General features: G+C 37.3%; 1 pseudogene; it reads left to right on the forward strand.

Annotated features, from left to right (window-relative positions):
• The first annotated feature begins 2,916 nt into the window (after window positions 1-2,916).
• On the forward strand, window positions 2,917-13,087 carry LOC107688603 (smoothelin-like protein 1; annotated as a pseudogene).
• The last annotated feature ends 9,825 nt before the right edge of the window (window positions 13,088-22,912 follow it).

The raw sequence follows: 22,912 nt of genomic DNA on the forward strand, positions 1-22,912 counted from the left end.
TTATATTTTCCTTAAAATGTTCTTCCTAACTTCAGGCCTTATTCTCATGTCATATATAAATGTGATGTTCTGCAAAACAAAGCTTTAAAACACTTTTTTCTTACTGGTGAAAATCAGATGGTCAAATCTGTTTTCTCAGGTACATCGCAATGTAACCTTCACAGTGAACATTACTACATCACTCTCGTCAACGTAGTCCATATCAACAACACAAATATATCTTGACTCCATATAGTGGTTATTTTGGGAAAATCCCAGGTATTTTGAGCAGTAGGATTATAAAAAATATGTGCTAATATAAAATTAAATTAAGTAGACTATATAAAATTGCAAAATAAATCTATCTATCAGTACTTTTTTACTTAAGTACATAAAAAATCGAGTACTTTCACTCGAGTAAAATTGAAAAAGGAGTACTTTTACTTTTACTGGAGTAATATTTTATTATACGTATCTGTACTTTTACTCAAGTACTTGATTTGTGTACTTCGTCCACCACTGGCGAGCACATGGGCAGTGTTCTGCATCACATTCTTTCTTGAATCGGCTATAATCAGCCAATTGTCTATATACTGTATGTCAGAATCCTGAGACCCACTATTCTCAACGGGGCCAGACCCGCCTCCGTGCACAGGCAGAAAGTTTGTGGGCTGAGAGCCAAACCAAACGGGAGGACCATGAATTCATAGCCCACATCTTGGTAGGCGAAACAAAGGAATTTCCTGTGCGGAGGATAAATACTTATGTGGAAGAAAGCATCTTTCAGATCGATCGATGTGAACCAATCGTTCTGATTTATTGAGCGCAAGAGAGACCGTGTGTTAACATTCTGAAATTGTATTTCCTTAAATGTTTGTTCAACACCCTGAGATCCAAGATGGGATGGAGGTAACCATCCTTCTTTGGAATTAGGAAATAACGTGAGTAAAACCCCTGACTGCGTAAGTGAGGAGGGACCACTCGAACCGCTCCTTTCTCAAGGAGGGAGGAGATTTCGTCTTTCAGAATGTGAGCAGAGCTCTCTTCCGTATGAGAAGAGATAACTCCGTTGAAACGTGGGGGTCTTTTGGCAAACTGAAGTCTGTACCCCTTCGTTATTGTGTGAATCACCCATTCGGGAGCTGACACAGACAGCCAGGCTGTTACATGATTCGCTAGAATTCCTACACGAACCGGAGAACTGCTTAGAGCTGGCAAGTCTGCCTGTTCGCTCATTTGTGATGCAATGGCGCCATCTAGTGGACAGACTAGAGGTGACATGCAGGGGTTTAGAGAGGTATGCTCTCTCTGCGGAGAGATGTTCTCTCTCTGTAAAGAGATGCACTCTCCTTGAAACAAATTCATTTGATTTATTGTGTTTTTTTGTGTTTTGTGTGTGCACAGGGGCCGTAGCCTTTATTATTTGGGTGAGGGCAACAAAGTATGTGGTTTGGTGACACTGCTTGTGAACTTTTCCTCACAACAGACCCCCTGAACAAGGGGGGAGAACACACAACGTCCACTGAATACCTGGGCTGGACAGCCTCGGGAGGAAGGTGGCCGACCCTTCCAAGAGAGCCCTCCGTCTCTTGGATGGGGGCTCTGGGGCAAGACGCGAGTCTGAAAGGCTTGTGGCCCACAAACGCATACTCGGTGCCCCTAACGGCCGAACATCAGGCCAGCTGCTTGCGTTTAGAGTCGATTTCAGAGGGAGTAGATTTCGAGGGTCTCCCGGCCACGGCGGGAGTCGATCTACCCCAGGGCTTTGCAGTGGGTGGATTACTCTGCCGTGGAGGCAGTCTGCTGCAGGGCCTATCCTTGCCCTGCTGGAAATGTCGTCCCGTGGCAGGGGGGTTAGGCAAACGTGTAGGGGGCACCTGGCGTGGAGCTGTCTTCCAGGGAAAGCACAATTTGAAAGCCTCGTCCTCCTTCTTTTTGTCGTCGCATCGTTGCTGCATCAACGCAACGGCAGGGCCAAAGAGAGCCTGGCCAGGCTCCATGGGGGCGCCCGCGATGTGCCCCTTTTTTCACTGTCAGGGAGCCCCGACAGATTAAGCCAAAGCGCGTGCTCTCCCACCACAGAAAGCGCCATAGAACACCCACAGGCTTGGACGGCCTGACGAGCATTCCGGAGGACGAGGTCGTTAACCATGAGAATCTCTTTCCACAAAGTAGGCAAAGGCGACTCTAGTTGTTGCCCTAAGTAGTCCAAAAGTTCCGCCTGGTACGCGGAGAGTAGAGAGGAAACGTTAAGCGCCCTGACAGACAAGGCCGAGGATTTATATGTGGCCTGGTGAACTGAGGCAGAAAAACGATCCATTTTGTTCTGCAATACCGGCTTTGGAGGGCCGAGCAGCCCGCCCTGGACAGGGCTAAGATGCCTGGCGATAGAAGGCTCGATAATGGGGGGATCACCCAAGCCGTGCACCGCCATATCCTTAACCTCGAGGCCCGCAAGACCGTGTTTGAGGTTAAGTGGATTGCTCCAGTAATGCCTCATGTGCTTCGCGCATGCTGGGAGGATAGGGAAAATTTGTTTCCTCGGGCCGGGAGTGGGTCCCAGCAGCTTCCCGGCATAAATATCCCTCTCCTGGTCAGTGGCGCTCTGTGGAGCCGGCCACTCAATGTTGAAGCGAGCGACCGCTCATTCACAGATGTCCAGGAGGATGGATTGGAGCAAGGCCACGGGGGCGTTAGCCTGGGGAACGCCAGAGGGCAGGATGGCCTCCTCGTCCTCTGAGACCCCGAGAAGGCCATCATCGCCGGAACCGGATTGGGCTGGTCGGCCCAGTCGAGAGATGTTGCACCCCGGGAGGCCCCCGGTAGCGCGTCGTCATCGCTGTGTCCCCCATCTGAATCGGAAAGGCTGAGCTCGACGCACTGGGTCGCGGCAACTTTAAGACGGCACCGAAGGATCTTTTTAGGCAACCTAAGGCAATGACTGCAATTTTCGCGGTTCTCCAAGGCTTCCTCTGCATGTTTGAGGCCCAGGCAGACCACGCAGAACAGGAGAAGATCCTTAGAGGCGATAAGCGTGCCACACCCGGCCGAGCAGGCCCGTGATAACTATCCCCAGGATAAGAAGCCGATTTCGAGAGCGACATACTGGCAAACAACTGAGAAAAATCCGTAGCGGGCCGCCGTGGAAAGGGGAGCAGGCGAGAAAATTATGATAGGCGGGCAGCCTAAAGACAAGAGAGAGCGTGGGCGGCTCAGGATGCAACTCAAAATACTATAGAACTCATTATAATCAGTGATAAAAAATGCTACACTGCCTTTCCTTTTTTACGGTCCATTATCTAGCTTTTACTGAAAATTAGCTCGTGTTGCAATCTCTCTGATGACGTGCTTGATTTTGACTGAACGGTTCGGTCGGCCCATCTCGGGACCAGGCAGACTGGGCCAAATGCTTAACATTTATTTATTATTAACATTATTATTATTATGACCATAGAGAAATCGTGCAAGCGATAAAAACCTGTCCTATGCGCTGTTGGCCCGTAAAAAACAATTTTATTTATATATATTTAGAAAAAAATCTGACCGGCCCACATTAAAAAAAATGGTCCGGACCCTCTGGCATTTGCCAGAATTGCCAGATGGCCAATCCGCCCCTGGGTCAGGTTGATATTCCCTTTGCCTAGAGGGCTTATGAAGAGGCACTTTTGTTGGAACTGGCTCGCTGGGCTTCTTGACGCCTACAGTGCAGGTAAACACAAAGAGGGTTGATGAAGGCCAGGAGACTCAGAACAGTCAGACCGATGTTCACCTAGAGAAATCAATTGTTACAGTTCAATCAACACTATTGATCTAAAACAGGGACTTTTTTTAAATGTCAGAAATTCTTTAAATAAACAGTTCTTGTGTTTTTTTTTTCTTGATGGGTGTGTGAACAACACAACAGAACTTCTCAGAAAAAATGACAAATATGCTGAATCTATCTCTGCCAAACAAATGCCTTTCATGACTTAGGACTAGAGAATTTCGAAAGATAAACAGCTGTATCTTATTTTGAAGCTGACTCCAACCTTTTTCTTCCTAAGACATGGAAAGATGGGAGATGTTTGTCAGACTTGAATAGGCTAATGTTGCAGAAAAAAGTTCCAAGGAAAGACTTAGAAATAAAATAAACCAACCAATAAACCATAATAAATGTTTTTGTCCACATATCTGCAATAATCACACACATAATCTCCACTGGAAGGTTGCACTTGGGTCATTTGCTCACATATATGTTTATTTTAATCTAAAGGTGTGGTCACATTTTCTGTTGTTCTGTGAATTTTCACAGGAAAAATCCTGTCATTTTAACAGGAATCCATATAACAAGTAATTTCACATGAGAGCAAAAGATTTCCCAGTGCATGGGTTGAAGTTGGATTTGTTGCATTTGTTTGCCCATGGTTTGAAAGTGACTTCTGTGTGAGCTGTGCTTCATATATCGCTACACTATTGACCAGAGACAATGGACATTTATTTTTTTGCCAGTGACATTTTGCTAATGTAACTTCACCTTATCACAAAGTGCATGTGGGTAAGACACACTTACCAGGGGGGCTGTCATGGCCTAATGGTTAGAGAGTCAGATTTGTAACCCAAAGGTCGTGTGTTCAAGTCTCTGTATCGGTAGGGATTGTAGGTGGGGGGAGTGAATGTACCCTCAATACCATGACTGTGTGTGTGTGTGTGTGTGTGTGTGTGTTCATTACTCACTGCTGTATGTAATGCTTTTACTTTAGGCATTTAGAAGCTTACATAAAGAGGGTCTCTCCACCCAGTGGTCCTTTAATGAGGGTGAAGCAGGGATACTGGATCAGCGAGACCACGGCTGAGAGAGCCATCACCGTTCCAAATAGCTTTCCAAAGTGTACAGATGGAAACCTGAAAAAAAATACCTTTAACACATTTACAATTACACATAAACTACTTATACCCAAAACTATTTTATTTTACTTATTGATGCATACATTTGTGAAAAAGAAGTGTGCACTTGTATTCAGTTGTATTGCAGTTGTCTTGAATGTAGTGTACCTCAAATCTTAAAAGTATAATTTTAAAAATCTGTACTTGCAGATAATCTAGTATTAATTAAATAAAAGGCCACATAAGTGTACTTACAGAGGCTAGTCATGACTGGATCTTAACACGCTTAAATGCAAATTTAAAAATGCACTTTTTAATAATGTCCAATTAAATGTTTTACTTTAGAGTACATTTTAAATCATTTTATTTAACCTTTTGTCATGCATTAAAGTACACTGATTTTGATGTGTTGACTAACATACTAATACACATAGTACTTGATTATAATTTAACTGTAGTGTTATTTGATACTGCCGTTAAAGTTAATATATTTTAAATTAAATTAAATTGCAACTTCATTGTTACTAATGTGTAATTACAAATATATTTAAATGTGACATAAAGGTGTCAATATAAATTACATTAAAGTATATTTTTAGATTTCCATAAAATGCTTGTCATTACATTTGACAGTTCACTTTAACCACATACCATAACAATAGAAGTAATTAAGAAATAACATACTTAAAGTCCTACTTAATTGTGTCAAAAAGCACTCTTAAGTTCAAATAACTGCATTTAATATAAGTTTAAGCTAGAATACATTCTTATTTAATTGTAAATAACATGCAATTAAGTGTTCGAACACATTAAGTTCGGTTCACACTGGAGTATATTATTTTAAGGTATATTATTTTCCTAAAAACATTTTTAAAAAGTATCTAAAATTAACATCTAAGTAACATTAAGTAACATCTAAAATTAACTGTTGTTATTTACCCTAATGTAATTTCAAAATATAAAACTATTAAAACTGCAGCCAGTATATATATATATATATTTTTTTTATTTTTTTTTTTTTATTTCCTTTTGAGTTTTACCAACAAAAGAAAGTTATACAGGTTTGTATAGGTTGTTTTTATATTTGGGTGGACTGTCCCTTTAATGTTCTTATGGGCCTATGATGACTCACGCCACACTGATGAAGGCAGCGTTTGGAAGGGTCTGTTGAGGACTTGGAGGATGAAGGTGAGGTACTGCAGAGGAAGGATGGGGGTGGCGGCACACACTGAAAACAGCACACAGTGCAGCGCCGTCAGCGACAGAGACAATATGGCTGCCTTTAAGTCTGCTTCTTGTTCACTTTGTCCTGTATAGCACAGTATTTTACAATCTAATTAACACTGTGAGGAACGTGATTTTTTTGTACATTTTTGTACAGTTTTTCATTTTAAATTTTTTAAAACTAAATTCTTTAATGAATAATTGGCTTTTATGTTATCATTGAACTAAAACAATTACTTTATTTATATGGTATATATGATAAACAATATTAATTAAATACTGATTCAAATTCTGTCAAATCTTTCTGTTATTTTAAACTCAATAGTAAATATTGATATAATGTAGTTATTTAATACATTTGTATATAAATTATTAAAACAAATCAAACCTACTAATGCCTCCCCCAATCTAATTTGCGTAAGAAGTTGTGTTACGAATCTGCATTTTGGCAGATAACAGCCTAGAGTATATACTGTTTGCTATTCGGTATTTTTTTACAAACCACACAAACTGCAGATATGTCTGCACCTAACCAAAAAATAAAAATAAATGATGATGATGATGAAAAAGATGATGATGCTAATGCCGTGCTTGACTATGACCCGGACAATCTCATAAAGGTGATTCAGGTAACAGCCCAGTGTTCTACATTTATGTCAGGAGGAGGACCATTTACATCTAAATGTTATTTAATTTAATAAATTGACTTTTTGGACTAGGGAGTGAGTTACCTAATGTTTTCATATACCGAATACTGAATACTTAAAACAAAAATAAGAAAATTCAGTTTCTCTGGATATGACCCTAAGGAAATGTGTGCATTTATGTGTTGACCTGGTTCTCGCTGCTTTCCTTTGTGACGGTCCATGATGAGGCCATTCCAGGGGGCACACAGGATCCCACACAGCTGAGTGAATGCAAACGCATTTGTATATCTACTGACTAAGCAAAAACAACATAACTGTTTACATCCAAGAAAATGACAAAAACAGAATTCAAACTCATGATACACACATGACACAGTCTATATCTATTCAAATTTCTGTTTGCATGTCTATATCTATTCATAGAGCTCAAAGGCATGGCTTCACCTGCACATAAATAGCCAGACATGAGGATAATACAGTATGTGTGTGTATACCAAGGCCTGGGTCTCCAGCAGCCAGATGATTTAGCATCGGGTTTAAAGTCCCGATGAACAAGTAGTGTCTCAACTGCATCACTGAAAGCCACAGCAGATGCCACAAGAAGAACCAGGAAAGCAAACAGCTCTTGAAGCTACGCTCTGACAAAAACACATACATTCATAGTGTTGATACATTTCACATCATATATATTTCACAATGAAGTACTAGTAAAAGAAAAAAGGGGAAGGAACACGTAATGCTTAATCACAACAGCAGGGAAAATTCAGGACAATAATGTGGCTATCTTGACCTTCGCTTCATGCACATTGCAGCTTAGTCTGATCAAGCACTTAAATGGGAAGTGACCGTAAAATCACTAGTAAATGCACTGTAAAAAATATCCTTACATCCTTCAATTTACAGAAAATGAATGGCAGCTACGGTTGCCAGAAATTCATAGCAAAAAATGTGGTGACAATGTCTCAGGTATTATGTGATCACATATTGATTAAACTGAACTTATAATCGTATATATCATTAAAGCTGCAGTCCGTAAATTTTGCCTCTTTGTCGCCATCTCTGTCTGAAAACCTGCAATTGCAGCTGTGTGCAGAATTATCTTCTTTGCGTGGGTTGTGCGGTGGCTTGGCTCCAGCACGGATGAATCGAATGTTTTGAGGAGTATGTGTGGCTGTCAGTCACCGCACAGGAGTGGATATTGTACTTTGCACTCACAGATTCTAGCCTATGTCTTGGAATATATGACTCAAATAAGCATTTTCTGTAATCAGAAGCACATTTAAAACGGCAATATAATTTAGTTTCATTCACATGTGTTTCATAAACACATAATCCTTTCTGGATTAAAATCCGTCATCAAAAATTATACATTTAATTATTCTAGCTGCTCTGAGAAAATGCTATAAACGATCCTCCACCTGCAGGATCCTCACATGCGATAGCCTAGTAGCCGGGACAACTTCTTTATGTTTACAGATGTGACATGACGGAGCGCCATGCTCGGATTTCCCACTAAAACCTACCCGTACCACTTAAATTAGAAAACATTATTATAAGATGACCGTTGTGAATTGGGCTAAAGTAAGGTGATAGTTTCTAACACTGGCTGGCTACTTGCTCAAATATCGATTTCGGATCAATTTTAACCAAAAAAAGTTACTGCAGCTTTAAGTGATATAATGTTAATATACAAATCTACTTGAATGAATAACAAAATATGCTTTTTACCTTAAAATGTAATTACAATTACCAGCATGATAATACAAATGGTCAAATTGAAAACTAAATGATGAATCAAAGTTCGTCATAAGTGGCCAGTCCAGAAACAAAATTAATTTTATAAAATATAATCATATGTGATGTGTCATGCAGGGACTTCTGGGAATGTCTTTTTTATTATTTTCCACCATGAATTCTATGGTAATTCATAGTTTTTACTTGCAAAAACCATACATTTGAGAGCATTTTACAATAAAACTGCATATAATATGATGTTAAGCCATTTACAGTTATTCGCCATATATGATAACGTAACTTAATCATCATTTGTTCATGATTAACAAATGTTTATTGAGATACTACAATGTTGACATTTCAATGATTTATTGAAAAGTAACTTAACTACTAACTATTAAGCATTTACTAAGGATCTGTTTGATTATTTCATGATGCTATTTTTTTAAGATAACACAACAGATTTGTAAATCGTTAGCATATTACTTAATCATTTGTGAATGTATAGTCATGTTTTGTAAATGATTAGTTCATCATCATCTAATCACTTGTAAATTATCTTTAACTTAAGCTACAAAACATAGATTAAAAATATTAACATATCACTTATTAATCATTTATGAATTCATAGTCATGTCATAGTTTTTGTAAATGATTAGTTCATTAACTAATTACTTGTAAGTGACTTGTAAATGAATTAACAAAACATACACAAATTGTTAGCATATCACTTATTAATCGCTTATGAATGTTTTGTAAATGATTAGTTCATCATTAACTAATCACTTATAAATGACTTACAACTGAACATTATTATAAAGTGTTACCTTGCATTTTTATTAAAAAACACTTTAATTATGATCTAAATGAAATATAAGTTGTTTCTGAATATTGATCTAGGTGCTAGGGACAGAAAACGGCCATCTGCAGGAAAAAATAACTGTAGTAATTACAGTTTTGGAAAGAAAGTGAAAATAAGAGAACATATGTGCAGTGGTGATGTGTATAAATGTTTAAAAGTTTAGAGTGACATTTAAATAAAGTTAGATGCAATGTTTACAGTTTTGCAACTGTTTACAATGTCTTGTCTAAAGAGGTGGATTTAGAGATTTTTGCAAAAAAAAAAACAACAAAAAAAATATATATATATAAAATAACTTCGAACTTGTAACTTCTTACTTCCAAAAAGTCTGTTTCAACTTTTATGTTTCTGTGATAAACACTTGTTCCTGAAGAAACTCTTTGCCAGCAGTGTAGCTACATACAATTGTAATTGCACCATTGGTGTCTGGCTCCCAAAAAGCCTGTTCTAACTTTCGATGTGATGTGCACTTCTTCCCTGAAAAATCACCTGCCAGACTGTCTTTGCTTTTACATTTCCTCTCTATCATCTTCACGGATGAAGATCCCAAGACCAGCCTGAGCAGCTCTATGTTCTACTGCATTCAAAGAAGCTCGTTTTCTAGGGATAATTTCCAAAATGTATGTCCAAGTTCCAAATTTTTATCCATGGAGCGAGAGCGCCCAGGTAGATGCTGGTATTGCAAGAGATTTTTGCTACTTTGATGATTTTTCATGAGCTGACCATTTACCCGAAAGGCCAAAACAATATGTCATATCGTAGAGGAGGCCCTGGAGATTACAAAGAAGCAGTCAACAGGTGGTCAGGTCACATGGCCTTGACAAAAAAATCAGGAAATATTCTGGAATCCATTCCACAATCAATGTCTTTTTCACTAGAAAGTGCTACGTTAGCTGAGTGCATGAATTGTCCGACATTCCACACTTTGTTAATTAAGCGCATCATATGAGAATCTGAAGTGTACTTTTTCTTTTTGGAATTTTCTGTGTGAACACACTACTACAAAATGGAATAGAACAATGCATAAGTGCATGAGACTCCCTATATGTTAAGCTAGTAGGCTAACCACTTCGCTTACAAACTAATTGTATATATATATATATATATATATATATATATATATATCTCCCAGATATAAAACATAAATTCAATACATTTTGTACTTTGGTGTCATTTTGTGTTTGGAATGGGCCCTTGGAATGTGTTGCAGAGTCGGAGCCAGGAGGTGGGACTGATACTACAGAGGGTGGAGCTAATGAGAACAACAAAGAAAACCAAGAGAACACAAAAGCTGAAGCCAGTGACATTGAGGCATGTGAGCAAGAGGGCGGAGTCACAGAGAATACCAACATGGTGGAAGAGAAAGAAGAACAAGAGAAGGATATCAAAGAACCTAAACCTGGAGAACAAGAAAAAGAGACAGGAGTAAATAAAAATAAAAAAATGTGGTAGAAGAAGATGAAAAGAAGAGTAACAATGACCTTCACAGGAAAGAGAATGATTCCTGCAACAAAGAAGGAAACCCTGAGGTAAAGCACAAAGAAGAGGACAAGAGAACAAAAGAAACTGAAGGCAAAACTAAAAATAAACAAGATGAAAGAGAAATAAAAGAGAAAAAAGAGACTAAAGATGATATCAAGAACAAGTCAGAAATTCTGGGAAGAAAAAGTGGAACAGCTCCAACCTTTGCTCTTAGAGCCCCCACCAAGTTATCTGCTCGACCCTCGACCAGAAGAGATGCCATGGCCAAGTTTCAGAAGGACCAGTAAGTCATCTTATTAACACCCTACTAATGATGATATATTTCTTTATCATTGTAATAAACCTCATAATCATATACAGGTGCATCTCAATAAATTAGAATGTCGTGGAAAAGTTCCTGTCACAATACCACGTGCTTTCACCCACACAATTGCTATATTCTTTAATGTAAAAAATAAAATAAAATACTGCCATCATCAGCAATGAATTCTACGGAAGTCCTAAGAGGCCATGGGTTATATTTTCAATATATTCAACACTGGTTTTAATAAGCAGTTCGTTTATGACACGGAACGCTATGAAAACTGTGATGAGTCACGCATCTAGCAAGAACTTAACGATAGACAAAATAATCATATTGATTCAAGCATTTAACATTTATGAATTAATTAAATGTTAGTAGGCTAATGATCAATACTGCACAAATTATAGCGATCATGAAGGTCCTTATTCTGTCCCAAACGTGTACAGTAAAGTGGATATACAGTATACAACACCCCATCAGTTATATTCAGGTCTATAGTGCCACCTGTTGGCGCAGTTGTGTACCTTAGACAACAACTTTTGATACTTCACGAGAAAACAAGAAAAATATTAATAATCCATGGCCTCTCAGGACTTCCATATATTACAGCTGTCGAGATCACGAGAAAATATTAAGTCGTGATAACGAGAAAACAACTCCCGTTATGTCGAGATAACGAGATAATTAAGTCGTTATCACGACAAAACAAGAAAGAAAAAAAATAATAATCCATGGCCTCTTAGGACTTCCGTAGAATTCTGTTTATTAAATAGGTCCATTTGTTCAATAATCTCTCTGCTGTTGCTGTAGGATTTGTAGTCTGATGTGTGTAAATATATGTTGGTTTGTTGTAGGACTCCATGTGTCAGAAACTTTAAAGTTCAACGGACATTTATAGGTATGGCTGGTGGAGCATCAATTAAACAGAAAATTCTCCAGTGGTCCAGGAACAAAACACAGAAATTTGAGGTAAGTTAAAAATTCCTAAGAAACACACATTTTGTAAACACTCACGTTTATAAACAGGTTCTAATAAGAACGTTATATTGGAGAACTAAGAAATCTATATACCTTAGTCAGGGTGGATGCCATATAGAATTTTACAATGGTATTTTTAGGTATATTTGAGAGTATGTGCTCACCAACAAAACTAAATTCATTAGTATGAGCAAAACACTTTAGGCTAGTATGACCTATAGTGGAGTAATCCTACATTTGTTTTTTATAAAAATCATACAAATTCATATGAAATTTGCCACCTCATAAAATAATCATTTAAAAAAAAATTCCTGTGAGATCTGGTTATTTTCATTATATTTTGTATCTCAAAGGGTGTCAACATAGAAAACTCTTCTTCTTCTTGGAGTGATGGCCTGGCTTTCTGTGCACTTGTTCATCGCTTCTTTCCCTCTGCTTTTGACTTCTCCTCCCTCAAAGCAAGTGAACAGGAGAAGAATTTCACTCTGGCCTTCTGTACAGAGTATGTTAACGTTTGAATGTGTGTGTGTAAATATGTAAATATGTGAGCAGTATTACATTATGGCAAAAAGATGTGGTGTGTGAAGAAGAGTATTTTTTGTGCATTTTTGGTTTCATATGTAGCTGTCAAACATCTGAGAGTCTGCAGTTAATATGAAACAAACAAACTCTCTTTCAATTTCAGCTCTCTTGCTGACTGCTGCCCCCTTTTGGAAGTGTCTGATATGTTACTAATGGGCAACAACCCAGATCCTCTGTGTGTTTTTACCTATGTACAGGCTCTCTGTCATCACCTCTCAAAAGATAGAGAAAGAGAGGAGGGAAAAAGAGAGCACGGAGAAGGACAAGAACAAAGAAGATGATCAAGGGGTTTCTGGAGGTAATGGAGATGGAGAGAGGGATGAGATTAAACAAACTGAGGAGACAGAGAAAAAGGGATCAGAATCTGAAAGGAAGACAGAACAAGAGACAGATCATAATGAAAATGCAATAAATGTTGTGAATGAGCAATAGAAGCACTACATGAAAGTGTCAGAACCATTTTGTTGTCATAATCTGCTTTTTTAAAGGTATTGATAGGGATTTTTGTATGTAATGTGGATGATGAATATGTTATTCTTTGTTGAGTACAGATTTTCATTTCTTCAAATGCTTGAACACATGACGTTTATTATATCTTCAGGCCTTTAAAAATGTTTAAGTTACTTTTTGGTTTGACTACTGATTTCAAATTCACATCCCACATTGTCCTCTGACTCATTACATCTGCAAGTCTGAAATCAGAAACATAACATATTGTACAATATTTCATGGCAAAAGAGCCCTCAAAATAGCTCTGAGCCTATTCATTCTAAACACGAGCAAAGCTGCAGAACAGTACTGCATTACTCTGTTGTTGAACTAAAATTTAGTACGCTAAATAGGAAGTGCTGACAGATGTCTCCACAGTATTTGCATTATTATTCACTGCATTGTTACATTCTGTGTTATTATCACCTAAATAAACAGTTATTTTGCATTTTAATCTCATTTTATGTTTAAGGGTGATTCTTCAATTAGAGGAACTTCTGAAGTGCAAGTTTAAAGATTTCATTCAATTCCATTTTAAAAGGTGGATCATCATAGATGCAATTTCTTTTTCTTTCTTTAATGGTTTGAGTGCATAAAAGGTTAAATCTGCAACAATTTGTCTATTTTAATCTTGTCCCTCAGATTTTTTAAGCTTTCTTTCTATACAAATTAATAACATATATTTTATAATATATATTTTTCTAAGAAATAGTTAAAGGAAACAAGAATGCAAATGAATTTTCATGTTACTCTAAACCTGTATTTTTTCTATTATCAAAATGGATGTTATTTAATAAATTAAATACATTTCATTTTTATATATTCAATATTGTCATTACTATCACATGTCAAGATTACTTGGGTTATATGTTTTCAAATGCATACGATTACCTCATTCTGAATGGGAAATAGAATGTCCACTCAAGTACTTTACATTATAGGATACAGTAGGCCTCTTCAATGCAGTGTTCTTCATTCTATATACAATGTCCTCTACAAATTTCAAATTTCTCTACACATTTCACAATTCACATGCTGCAAACTTCAGAAATGATAAGTATAGCAAGTATAGCAGTATCGATCTGAACACAGCCCTAGTGTTGTTTACATCAGTGGATGTCAACTCCGGTCGTGGGAACCCACTGCTCTGTTAAATAAGCATGACAAACAAAATGTGCAGAGCAGTGGGTTAAGTCTCTTTTTACAGCAGTTGCATGACTCAACTTATGACAAGTAATAAGATACCATTTGATATATCAAAGTCAAATGTTAAAAAAGGGTAACTGATTCCGAAAGACTGAAAGAGTGTAATTGATCCAATGATTCACAATAACCCTAAAGAACAGAGAACATTGCTCTATCTCCTGTTTAATTTCTTAGGTCACAGAGTGACTTCCAATACAGAACTCATGCTGACTGAATTCTTTCAGCAGTTTTTGTTTTGATGGCTTTAGAACATGAAACCCATGAGGGGCATCTGCTCCATGCTGAAGCTATAAATCACCTCACTGTTACTACACCTTGATGTTTGTGCTGGTAAAGGGAGGTAAAGAATAAAGAGAGGAAAATGATTATGCAAGGTGCACATGCTGTTCAACACTGATGAATTTAAGGTTGTTGACACAATGAAGTAAATGGCTCAGTGTCACTGTTTTGGACACCCTCCTCGTCAAAATGTTCCAGTCACTTGGTGCTATATATACATATAGGAATCTTATCCCTACATCGTTTGCACTCTCTCAGAGTATCTCTCTCAAAGTATTGTATTTCCCTGAGTGCGGCTGGTATGAAACTGGCGAAGTGATCTTATGAAGTCCTGACAGACAGCAGCTCTGTCAGTGCATGCAAACACCCACAGAGAGAGAGTTAAGAGTCGGAAGAAGAGAAAAATAAGAGCACATGAGGAAATCGATGAATCTGTCTTTAGGGTTCTGGAGTGTTCTCTGCAAATTGTGTTTCATCTGTCAAGATCTGACTGAGTAGACCACAGATCGCCTTAAGACGCACAGGATCATGCAATACTCAGGAAATGCTGACAAGTGGAACATCTACCTTTGTTGGATGCTCCATAGTATTTAACTATTGTTCATTTTGATTTCCTGGGTGGATCAACCATCAATATATAACCGTCAACCAAGGATTCCATTGATCCAGAGGCTTCCAATTACATGGATTCAGATAGCCTCGATTGGCCCATTCCACCATCATCGACATCCCGTAAGACCACCCATTACCGTGACCATGGTGGATTTAGTTATGGTATGGGAGTTGTGTAGACACATCTTCGTCCCTTCATTCCCTTCTTTCTGGTCTCCAGCCTAGTAGTGGCACTGGTCTACCTGCTGCAAACCATTGTGTATAGAGGGCCCTTCACCGACCCACTGTTCTTCAGCAAATTTGAGAAACGCTGGCCCCCACCCGTCCAGCAGCCAACAGCCACTGAGTCAGCACATGGATTATCTGGTATCCTTTAAGGCAGAGAACCCTGTGATGAGGGGGGACTGTATGCAAGAGGCCCATCAATAAAACATTTTAATTCTGGACCCCATAAATCAAGGTGACTGATTAATCTGAATAAAGATTAATCAGATTAATGTTGTGAAAGAGTAAATTAGGATTTTGTTGTCCCTTATTTTGGAATCTGGGAAAAATATATGCAAAGGATCAAGAAGCTCCATGGAAGACAATGTAATATGGTTATGATAAATAGCTGAGAACCGATGATGTCATCCCAATAAGACTGGATTCAAATGTTTAACTTTTCGTTTCAACTTTCGGTTGAAAGTCATCTTAACTACTTTAACTAAATAATTACCTTTGGTATTTTGATTTTTTATTTGACTTTGTTATTTCAGATGGCTGTTCTAACTTACTATCTCAAAAGAAAGGGCAGTTAAAAACTTTTAAAAAGCACCGGCATATTTAATATATGCTTTGTGTGCATTAATAATATGTTGTGCATGCATATTGAGCAGGCATGTTTTATGCTCTAGTCAAGTCCAAATAGTTTGATGTTATAGATCCAGTTAATCAATCTACTGACACTATGCAGTCTACATAATGCGAGATGTGATTATATGTTCAGATTTAACCTACACTGCCAGTTGCAACTGGAATGGAAGGTAATTTCTGTACAAATTTCAAATTAGTAGGATCATATAAGATGCTTAGCAATTAAAAAAGTACAGTTATGTCAATTATATTTATTTCAAGTTAAAATAAATTCAAAATCTATTTTTTACAGCATATTTGTGAACCACTGATAAAAAACTGTAAGCCAAACACTGTGCTCTGTTATTAACTTGTATCTTATTTTATGTTCCTGTATGTGATTTTAAAAATGGGGCTTCAACCGTCCTCTAGGTGTCACTTCTCTCTTACTGTGAAATAGGTGAATTTGGTAAATTGGGGGAAAATGGCCTTTGAGATGATTGGGAAAAATGTCAATATTGACATGTGTCAATAACTTGAATTCACTCATACGTCTGTTTTTAAGTTGAACTTTTGCCATAAAAGTCTTGCAGGTAATGAAACTGCCTGAAGTATTATAATGCCAATTTTTAAAACTAAAATAGAAGTCGAGGTCTATAATCTGTTAGCATTTCCTTTCATCTCAAATTGCTCGGCTGATACAGTCACTCACTCAACAGCTGTTATAGAAAACCCCATAGTTGTGGAATTTAATGGCAGGGTAAAACAGTGTTATAAATTTACATTATTTTTACTATATAGGCCCAATATATATTCACAGTATGTTAAAAGGGTTCAGTGAGCCTATGCAGGGAAGTGCACAGACATTTTGTTGGGCAGGGGCTCAAAGTGGAAAAAAGGGCACTTCTCATATTTATTTATTTTCTAAACAAAACGTTAAATATATTAGGGGTGTGCAATATTGACAAAAAATATATCTCAATATTTTCTGGGATTTTATCTGCCGCACGTTTCTCTTTGTATGTGCTGAAGGAACTGTCTCAACAGACCCCTAGTAGCAACACCCTGTTAAAGTAGGTATCCAGAGGATAACCCCTAGAGGACGCAGTTCGAAGTTCCCATGAAAGTTTAAGCATAAAAAATTTAGCCAAAACACACGTGTAATGTGATTACACAAAAATGTGGACCATTATAAGCACAATGTCATTATAAGGCTATGCAGTTACCACTCAGCCTTTAGTGCTCCTTTGTTTGGAGACTTGCACACAGATGCAAAGCACACAGAACAGGATTACACTGACAACCACACTAGCATTAACACTGTAGTGAACTCTAAATGGGTCATTCTTCTTATGCTGTATTTTTTTTTAACTCTGTAACTAACTAGCTATGTTAATTTAAGGGAGAACTTTCATAAAATGGTGTAGCAGACTTTCAAAATATTTTTCTGGGTAACTCAGGCACTTAAAGTAAGGAAACAAGCCAAGATACTTGGTACACCAACCAAAGACATATGGTACACATTTGGATGTGCAGAGTGACAAATCTTACAGTACTGTACTGTAATAGGCTACTGTCCTCACGTTAGAAATGCTCTTACATGACAATGAAACTGACAAAATCAATAATGCCTACAGTATTGTATTTAGCATTACATACAATTATGCATTCTGTAGATGATTTTACCCAAATACGTGTGTGAGTGTGTGTGTGTGTGTGTGTGTGTGTGTGTGTGTGCGCGCGCGCATTAACATTGTGTGTGTGCATTAACAGTGATTAGAAAATGTACTACATTAACGTAAGTGGCCCATATCTATCTAAATTAATGCTAAATGGAATTTTCGAAGACTCAGGTATCAAAAACAAAGGACTTTCGTAATCACAAAGTAGAACTCTCTTTAGCGTCATGACACAAAATATTATCATGCCATATTGCATTGATTATCAGGCTATCGATGTCAACAACGATGCCCAGATCTTGTTGTAATGAGGCCCGTATTTAACATGTATGGGAAGTTGATGGTAGTTGATGGACGTTTCCTGCAACCTAAGGTGCAATAGGGATCATTTTAGCCTACGTTTGACGTTGTATGTAGCCTATTAGTGGACTGAAGAATATTGTACGAACGTTTAACGTGATACGTGCTACGTAAGTTTAGAAACATGCAATAATGATAAAGTAGCCGACCACCTCAGAAGACCTTTTTTGCCATGTGCAGCATTGCGTTACAAAAATAAAAATGGCGATACATTTTAATTAAGCGATACTCACCCATTATGTGCATGCTATGTGACATACATTAAAACGCAGTTCCCCATTTAGCCTAAGTCTACCACAACACAATTGCAGTCAAGCGATTTTTTTCTCCTAAAAGTCTGTTTATATAATGTAAAATTGTAGTCATCCTAGAAATATATAGGTACATCTTCAGAAAACAAAAACATCAAGAAAGAACGGCGAATAATGGATATTTAGGCCTAGGTGAAGTTCGGTGAGCATCCTTCTGCTGTCTCTTTTCTTCCTCCTCGCCCTTTCGTTTTTCCGACCCGCCCAAGTGTGCTATTGTGCCTTATACATGTTAATGCTGTGAAGATGGTGCACACTGCACAGTAAGCAACTTAACCTTAACTGGCCGAAAATAATTTTTCCTTCACACAAAATTACAATTTAAAAAATAACACAGTAGAGCGAAACGTTGTGTGGGTCTTAGATTAATAACTAGGCCTATTTCAAGCAAACGCACAATTTTCCATCCACAACAAAATCAACACCACTATAATGAATCACAATAGTGCTTTAGATAGATTTGGGATTAGTACACAATCACTGGGCGCACAATCAATTAACGTAATTTTTAAAACCATAATTATTAAACCTATTAATCCCCCGCCCCTTAAAAAAAATGTTTGTCTTAACATGTACTTTATTTGTTTATTTGCAATGTTAATGATAACTTTAAAAGAAAAACTTGTTTGGAGTCGTTCTCCGTGTTTTGGAAGAGGTTCATCACCTTTTTCGACCTGACATCTCCCTTGCATTTTGTAATGAACATTCTGCGAGGAGAGGTTCAGTGGATAACAGGTCATGATGTCACGTAATTTGGGTTACGTAACGTAACTTAAGTTTAACTAACGGTTTGTATCTTTACCAGAAAACCGAGCCTGAACTATTCCCATTTTAAATTGGCAAATATGTCTTTAATTTGTAGTAGCTAAAATCCTCATGACAGTCATGACTTTTAGATCAAAAGCAGGTAAACTGCCACAAGCAGACGTGCTGTTTCATTTTGTGTACTTTTCAGGGTTGAGGATAAGAATAAAGAAAAATGTGCGATAAGTGTTCTTGGCACACAGAGGGCGCTCTCTTCATTGCATTACAGCAGTGATGCGGGCAAATGTGCAACATAATTAATTTATGTACAATATTTGATCACAGCATATTTTTAAATCATCTTGTATACAGTCACGCTAAATGTATATTGTTAAGCTGATCGACAAGAAGGTCGAATAAAGATGAAATTGTTTCTACGTCAGTTGAAAAATATAGGCAATGTAAGCGATGTAAAATCTAATTATTCCTTTGCAAAACCTAATTAGGCATTAAAAAAGGTTAACGCCAGCGCCTGAAACCGTTTTTGTTTAATAATCCCATTACTGACGGCTCATCATGTATAAAATGGCGCAGAAGGACACAAACTTTCCACTTGTTAAAGTGAATCTCCCAGAAAAAGACAAGACAAACTCTACATTAGCCCACTGTTAGGATATGACAGGATACCAAACGGAAAGGCGCATCACGGCACTGTAAGTAGCCAGTACATTTTAACGTGTTAAGTTTATGCTTTTTTAAACTCTCACATTCTTAAAATCCCTTTTAAATGAACTGAGATCTGTTGGATATTTTGTCTAATGCTGAATGTTACTCGGGTTTAGCGACCGCTGAAGTGCTGTGCAGTGTTTTTTCCTCTGAGATCATTGCACTGCTCGAACCATCAGCCATACGTGGCAGAGCAGCTGCAAACAGAGGATATTCTCAGAGGAATCACAGTGTTTAACTGCAGCTCATATTGATAAAGAGCAGATTTGTATAGATATCTTGCAGTGAGTGGTACAAAACGTAACACAACAAATACGGGTCATTCTATAGTGTAATGCTTTGCTTTTGCCTTTGAATGTCTTGCGCACAATATATTGGTTTATTCTGCACTGCGTCACGTCAACGCATTTTTAGATAAACTGTTTATTTCATATAAACCGTGTAGGATATAATTATTTGGAAGTGACCGATTTCGAGAACATATGAACTTGGAAAATATATTACCATTTGATCTCAAGTCAAAGCAGATGTAATGACTAAAATGAATGCATTGATGTTCATGTCTTAGTCTCTGGAAAAAGAAAACAGTGACGGAGTAAAGCATTTTCGTAAAACCGAAGCAATTACCAGGGAAACCCGTTCACTTTTCCACCCTTAACCTTTCCCTATTTCGAAACGGATCCATCACATCGGACGATGGGCTTTCCGTCCAATCTGCATAGAAGCCAAAGCTCAACAAAAGAGACGGACTGACATCTCACAGTCAAAGACTGTGTGTAAAGCCAGAGAAATCAAAGACTGTAGTCAAAAGGAATGTGCTTGTTATCGAAAAAGAAGACTGTATTCTCTCCGCAGCTGTGTATCGAACCCAGAATAAAGGGATAACACAAACAGGATCAGAAATAGAGGGAAACGAACGTAATTCTGGACAAGCGAGGAGACGGAACAAAAGAAAAAAGGGATGCAGAAAATCGACTTTTAAAAGACTTATCTCAAATTATTGATGAAAGAAACATCGCATAACTATATGAACGCGAGGGTTTAAAATGTAGGCTAGTACGATGTTATGGCCGTGCAACATTAGGAAATAGTTAGATAGGCTACTTTATTTTTATTTGTTATACAATTTAAATCTGTAATTTATTAAACGGCTGTTTTTGGAATGTATAAAGGCCATTTGGGCTATTTTTTTTCTCTCTCCAACATTTACCGGGTCTTAACACCGGTTTTTAAACATTAAATCAGACTCACTTGAAGAGTATTCTGTATTATTATTGCTTTAGTTAGTGGACCCGCGATTCCGCTAAATGGATGGGATAATGACTGTCACTCCAAATTGCCGAGGCGTTTCAAAAATTTCAGGATGACATGAGCTATTGTCACTGCAGTGATGTTTAGGTTGCACTCAAGCTGATGTGGAATAATGGGATGCATAATACAAAGGAAAATGTTAGAATTTGTATTATTATTTATTTTTTTAATAATGACTGATTTTTATTCGGACGTGTATTTCGATTAAAGAATAATCAATAAATTAAGAAGTCAAATGTTTTTGTGTTAATTATTATTTATTCTTTATTTATTTATTTTGTAGCCTATTATGACATAAAATTCAATTACCTTAATGAAGTGAAAATTGTATTTTTAATTGTAATAATCTAATCTCACTGATAACGTCAGAAACATGTACGTTGGGTGATTTTGGATGATAAACCCCTTATATACAGTCGCAAATATCAGATAAAAAAAAATACATCATTAGAAGATACACTAAACAACATATAGGCTAAATAACAGCACGAAAATAAATAACACTCCAGTGGTTAATCATTACATATCATACTGAATACCAGTTCTGAAATAAACCCAATGTTAGGAAAAACAAGCACATACTGCACTAACGCCATGGTGCACACACACAACATCCCCCTCCTAAAAGTATTAGGCTAATTGTCAAGAATTAATACGCAAAAGAGCCAAACTATTCAACAGAAGGAACAATAGGCAGCAGAACAACAAACAACACCTTGACCAGAAATTAAACTATGACAAACATGAAAATTTCACAAGAAATCTAAGCAAGCCGTATATGTAAAATTATTCAGACACTGGTAATTATTCTCTATATGTGCTTTATTAACCGATTAACGTTTTAGTTAAATTGAGTTAATTGATCGGTTTATATTTTTTTTTCCTGAAAAAGTATGTTTTTCGTTTTGGATAAAATTCGACAATATGTATTTCATGAGTCATTTTCCCAAGCTAAATAGAGACATCAGATTAAAAACGTGTTATTGACAGGTTGAGGGAAATAAGCCAAGGCCGAGGTCTGCAGACAAAGAAGCACTTTTATAACTGCCCCGTGGAGAATTTAATGTCAAGAGGACCATAACAGTATCGTTATTAACTATCAACTACAATCTCAGAATGACTTAATCAAACACAAGGAGCTCGAGTGGGAGTACGGATGTAATAATGGCTTTAAAATATGACGAAATTATTTCCCGTCATTGCAGAAAACAAATTGAACATTTATTGCATATATATTAAAAATTATACGTTGATGCGTGGAGCTCATGTCTCTTTTATTGAGGCGCTCCTAAAGGTGAATCCTCTGAGGAAACATTTTTTTCTGTCTTGTTAAGTCCCACTGGAGAATGTTGCAAAATTGCCTTGAATCTGCTAAATTGATTACAAAAGAAATCATAACCTATGTGTGAAGAACAAAAACCTCACCCTTTGTAATGAGCTGACAAGTGCATTTCGTGTGAGTCTTAAAAACTGGGCTACTTCGTGCGTTTGTTCATGGCATGAACCAAGAGCTTGTAACACTCCAAAGAGAAAGGACAAATTAAAATCGCATCATATGACCCCTTTAAGAAAATTCTGCTTTAAAGTCAATATCTAGGAACAGGATTGCGTGCTAGTCTCTCGTTTGAGACAGATGTATAGTAGACATCTAATCATCATTGCTTTTAGTGGCAATTGTGAGATATTCCGCTGATATAATAAAAATAATA

This window comes from Sinocyclocheilus anshuiensis, unplaced genomic scaffold, assembly GCF_001515605.1.
Source record: "Sinocyclocheilus anshuiensis isolate Anshui unplaced genomic scaffold, SAMN03320099.WGS_v1.1 scaffold557, whole genome shotgun sequence".
NCBI classification, from domain to species: Eukaryota; Metazoa; Chordata; class Actinopteri; order Cypriniformes; family Cyprinidae; genus Sinocyclocheilus; species Sinocyclocheilus anshuiensis.